This window comes from Solanum stenotomum, chromosome 9, assembly GCF_019186545.1.
Source record: "Solanum stenotomum isolate F172 chromosome 9, ASM1918654v1, whole genome shotgun sequence".
NCBI classification, from domain to species: Eukaryota; Viridiplantae; Streptophyta; class Magnoliopsida; order Solanales; family Solanaceae; genus Solanum; species Solanum stenotomum.
Window position 1 is genome coordinate 41,967,098 of NC_064290.1, and position 6,039 is coordinate 41,973,136.

Below are 6,039 nucleotides of genomic sequence, written 5' to 3' on the forward strand. Positions count from 1 at the left end.
ATCTTTTGTAAGACATGTGTCACGCCCCAAACTCGAGGGGCGCAACTGGCTCCTAATGCCAAAACTCAGGCCCGAGCCGACCCTGCTGAACCATTTGCTACTAGCTCATGGAAGCCACACGCAATCAAGAAAACAAACAAGTATATCTCGGCTTAAAACTAAGCCCTCGGCCGGCAAGGCCCCTGTCAACTGATCTATAAAAGAAACAGCTACTCCCAAGAGATCATATAAATAAATATCCAACTAGCATTGAAGTCCTGATTGGGCCATCGAGGCCACCATGATATCTATACCAAAACTAAAAGTAGGTATATATCAATACAATACATCAAACAACTCACAATATTTAGCAACCCAACAACATAGGCCAGTATGGCCATAACGTAGCTATACACCCTACACACTAGTCTGCAAGCCTTTAAGAGTAGTAAAGATTAGTGGGACAGGGCCCCAGCCTACCCATAAAGATATATACAACAAAAGGTAACAAATCTCCCAACTCTGGCAGCTTCGGAGGAAAGGGGCTAGCCAACTGGATAAAAAGTCAATCCTGCTGCTGAGGAGGTCTACTTAGTCGTCTGCATGCATGAATGCAGCTCCTGCAAGGGAATGGGGTGTCAGTACAAAATAATGTACAGAGTATGAAAGGCAATAGACTATGATGAGGTATCCTGATATACTGGAATAATCTGATAAATAAATCAAGGATAAGATAAGTGTACTAACTTGCTCCTAAATCTAAACTTATCAAAAATAATAAAAAAACAACCTAACCAAGCCCCCATAAGCTTGGTAGGTACAAACAACACACAAGACCACCTACTCAGGCCCCATAAGCTCGAAAAGTGCCAATCAGCCTATATACCCCTATCGGTAGTCCCCTAGGCCCATAGGCAGTCACATAGCCCTCTTAGGCATTAATATAGCCCCGTAGGCAACACATAGCTCTCTTAGGCATCAACATAGCTTATAGACAACTCATAGCCCTCTTAGGCAACAATATGGCCCTGTTGGAAGCACATAGCCTTCTTAGGCGTCAATATAGCCCTGTAGGCAACTCATAGCCCTTCTAGGCATCAATATAGCCCCGTAGGCAACTCATAGTCCTTTAAGGCTTCCATATAGCCCTGTAGGCAGAACATAGTTCTTCTAGGCATAGATCAGATTCCTGGAGCTAACCACAATAGCCCAAGGGCAACAATAACAATACAATCTCTAAAAGCGAGCAATTTAGTTATAAGCAACCTATACAAATAGTATCTAAGTCGTGTCCAACATCAGGACGCTACTAACTGAATAAGAATCCCGACAAGGGAGGATTATATCAACTTGAGCAGCCAACAATCAACAATCACAGTTACAAGTATATCAAGGATAACATCCCAAATACATTGCTTCTAAGCTTTAAGGAAACATGTTGTAAGTAGGGAATAGCCTTAACATACCTTTTTCGCTGAATTCACGTGTCCTAATAACTTTAATCACAACCCCCGTTGATATACAACAAGGCAGGATCATAATCAACACAAAAGAATAGAAGATACAACGAAAATCCGATAAAAGATATGTATTTCCGTCGCAAATTGCTATATGCGACTTATGAAAGCTAGAGTCGATGAAAGAAGGGTCTTACATCAAAACTTTAAAATATGCCCAAACCCCTGCTGTCCACTCACCAAACTACGACATGCTAGGAAATTGATAAAACAGTAACTTGTCTTGTCCTAGAAGTGGTTTTGTAGGTTTTGTGAGTTTTCTGGTTCTTAACTAAGGAAAATGAAGGAAAAGTCGAAGAATATGATATATATAAAATTCCACCGACCTAGGGGACCCACCTCACCTTCCTGTTTGCGCAGTCTTGCAAAAATGTGAATATCTTTCCATTTTGAAGTCGTATGAACAAACGGGTTGATGTGTTGGAAACTAGACTCGTAAACCTTCGATTTCATAGGTAGAGGGGACTATAACTCTTAATAGATTAGGAGAAAACGTCCGAGACATTTGACCCAAATTTTAGACAAATCTTTAAAAAGGAATTTATGGTAACTTTCGCCAACTTTTATTTTGCCACTTACCTAACTTCAAAACTTGAGATACAACACTTGAACACTTAAAATATCACATAACACATCATTCTAATTTATTACCCACCCTCCTGGTCTTTCCACGAAGATACAAATCAATTTATACGTTTCAAAAAGTCGGGGTGTTACAACCTGCAAGTGAAATTCACATGAATTTGTGTTTTATAGTTGACTAATTTGGACAAAGATCAAAGTCCATAGTCAAATCTATAGCTCCACCNACAACACACAAGACCACCTACTCAGGCCCCCATAAGCTCGAAAGGTGCCAATCAGCCTATATACCCCTATCGGTAGTCCCTTAGGCCCGTAGGCAGTCACATAGCCCTCTTAGGCATTAATATAGCCCCGTAGGCAACACGTAGCTCTCTTAGGCATCAACATAGCTTATAGACAACTCATAGCCCTCTTAGGCAACAACATGGCCCTGTAGGAAGCACATAGCCTTCTTAGGAGTCAATATAGCCCTGTAGGCAACTCATAGCCCTTCTAGGCATCAATATAACCCCGTAGGCAACTCATAGTCCTTTAAGGCTTCCATATAGCCCTATAGGCAGAACGTAGTTCTTCTAGGCATAGATCAGATTCCTGCAGCTAACCACAATAGCCCAAGGGCAACAATAACAATCCAATCGCTAAAAGCGAGCAATTTAGTTATAAGCAACCTATACAAATAGCCTCTAAGTCGTGTCCAACATAAGGACGCTACTAACTGAATAAGAATCCCGACAAGGGAGGATTATATCAACTTGAGCAGCCAACAATCAACAATCACGGCTACAAGTATATCAAGGATAACATCCCAAATACATTGCTTCTAAGCTCTAAGGAAACATGTTGTAAGTAGGGAATAACCTTAACATACCTTTTTCGCTGAATTCACGTGTCCTAATAACTTTAATCACAACCCCCGTTGATATACAACAAGGCAGGATCATAATCAACACAAAAGAATAGAAGATACAACGAAAATCTGATAAAAGATATGTATTTCCATCGCAAATTGCTATATGCGACTTATGAAATCTAGAGTCGATGAAAGAAGGGTCTTACATCAAAACTTTAAAATATGCCCAAACACCTGCTGTCCACTCACCAAAGTACGACATGCTAGGAAATTGATAAAACAGTAACTTGTCTTGTCCTAGAAGTGGTTTTGTAGGTTTTGTGAGTTTTCTGGTTCTTAACTAAGGAAAATGAAGGAAAGGTCGAAGAAGATGATATAAATAAAGTTCCACCGACCTAGGGGACCCACCTCACCTTCCTGTTTGCGCAGTCTTGCAAAAATGCGAATATCTTTCCATTTTGAAGTCGTAAGAACAAACGGGTTGATGTGTTGAAAACTAGACTCGTAAACCTTCGATTTCATAGGTAGAGGGGACTATAACTCTTAATAGATTAGGAGAAAATGTCCGAGACATTTGACCCAAATTTCAGACAAATCTTTAAAAAGGAATTTACGGTAACTTTCGCCAACTTTTATTTTGCCACTTACCTAACTTCAAAACTTGAGATACAACACTTGAACACTTAAAAAATCACATAACACATCATTCTAATTTATTACCCACCCTCCTGGTCTTTCCACGAAGATACAAATCAATTTATACGTTTCAAAAAGTCGGGGTGTTACAACCTGCAAGTGAAATTCACATGAATTTGTGTTTTATAGTTGACTAATTTGGACAAAGATCAAAGTCCATAGTCAAATCTATAGCTCCACCTAATTATTTGCTTCAATGAACTCCTTTAGAATATTTTTCTTCAAACCTTGAGAACCCAACTGATGTTAGTATACAAGAAAAATCTCTATTTCATATTACTAGCAGCATATACCTTGTACATTCAACATTCAACATTCAATTCTAAATTTGCATAAATAATTACTAGATTAATCATTTTGTTGTTTTTAACAACAATTCCTTTTGGATTTGAATATGACCTTTAGAAGTTCTAAAACCTTAACAACAGATTCAAAAGGAGACATCTTTTCAAATTTTACTGTTGTTTCTCCAGCTACAAGGAAAATCTTAATCAAGAAATCTTAACCATTTTCACGAAAATCAGAAACTAATATTCGTTCCCCAAAAGTTGCATGGATCCTTCAACATTTAGGTCTCCCGTATTGGAGCAACTCTTCAATCAAGAAAAGGAAAGGGTCATGGTCAATAAAGTAATTGCAAAGCTTACAAGTTCGTGCTAGGACAAATGCGTGACTGGTACTTCTAGAAGCAAGTTCAGCTCTAGTGAATTTAATTGTTTAAGTCATTGTGCACAACGATAGATGGAGATGAGTATGATCATAATGAAACGATTTCAGAGCATGCACCAAAGAAAGATTGACCTTATAAAATGGACTCCATAATCTTTTTTGGTTCCTTCAAAGTTGAAACTTCAAAGAAATTTGAAAGAAAATGTAGTAAAATTTTCTTATTGCACAATACAGTTTCTGTGGTGTTATTGATGTTATACGTTACTAAATGATGAGAGATGCTCTAATTTTTATTTTAAAAACAAGGAAAAGCTATAAGAGCAATTAGAAGTGGTCCATTTGAATTTGAAAAATAACTATAGAGCAAAAAAACTCACCATTCATAATCAAATCCTAAGTCAAGTATCCAAAAATATCAATCTCCCCACCCCAAAAGTTATAGAAAAATAAATTACTTCTTTATTCAATAATCCAAATCCTAATATCTCCATGCATCTTTCTTACGTTGAGGAAACTCTAACACAAGACTAAGAACATACATTGCTACACTCTGTCGTTTCTGCAGAACCCTCTAAAGTAGTCGTTGTCGTAACCTATAATCATATTCTTGAAAAAAAACCTTTTTAAATTGATACTCAAGCTGATAATTTTTGTAATTGAATATTTGATTTCTTGTGGGAATTCACAAATAACAATTAAGTTAATGTTTTTCTCCAACGACAGAGTAATTGACTTGCAGAAGTGAAAATAAATCTAACCACACTTATAAGTAGTAGAAACATAATAATTGTTAGTTCATAATGAAGAGATATTTTTACATGATAAAGTGTTATTAGTTGAGGTCAACTCACTGACAATTTCTCATATGATTATTTTCGTAAATCCAATGTAGCCATTTCATGGAGAGTGTTTCAGAATACTTGTTTTTCTATACCTATCATCAAGTAGAAAGTTTGCAATGATGCATGATATATTGGTAAGCATCCTATTGTGAGATACACCATTTTTAAGGAAATTAAACACACATTGCTTGAAGTACAATATTGCTAACATAGTCAAAGAAAGAGCTTCCAAACACATTACTTTTCTCCAATCCTTTTTAATCCTTTCCACATGATTCTCATTCATTGACTCATTTTGCTTTCTCTTGTACAACTATGAAAAGAAAAAATCACAATAAGAATTCACCTTAACTAATTAATTGGATAAATGTTGGCAACAATTTTAGCAGAATATGTTTTGTAGTTTATATATCTAAATATTCAGAGGGGAGAAGGGGAGGAGGCACCAAAATTTTAATAGAAAGCAAATAAGTAACAATGCATATCACCCAATATTAATGGAGCAAGCTAACTTTAAAAAAGAAAATATTTTAGTTTCCTCCTTGTAATACCTATCTTTAACACATCTCTAGATCTCTAAGACAAAGAAATTGAATTCTTTCTTCTCTACAACAACCACAACAAATGTAATTTTTTCCAAGTTTGTAAAGTTATAATTCAAGAACACAATGAAAAAATGATTTGCAATCTTTTTGAAGAATCCATCTCTTACAATCATAAGCATGAAATGGGTGGAATTTTACATTTTGGAGGTGATTTAGCAAATACTGAACAATTAACAGGAATGAGTGTCAACATCAAATTTGCGTGTCAACATCGACTCAATCGAATTGACTCTACATTCACTCCGCCACAACTCAATTTCTACGCCCTGATTTAGAACATTCAAAGAAATAAAAAA

The 6,039-nt window shown here is 36.5% G+C and overlaps 1 pseudogene; it reads left to right on the forward strand.

Moving 5' to 3' along the window:
• The first annotated feature begins 4,179 nt into the window (after window positions 1–4,179).
• On the forward strand, window positions 4,180–4,449 carry LOC125877538 (mitochondrial import inner membrane translocase subunit TIM8-like; annotated as a pseudogene).
• Window positions 4,450–6,039: the final 1,590 nt, after the last annotated feature.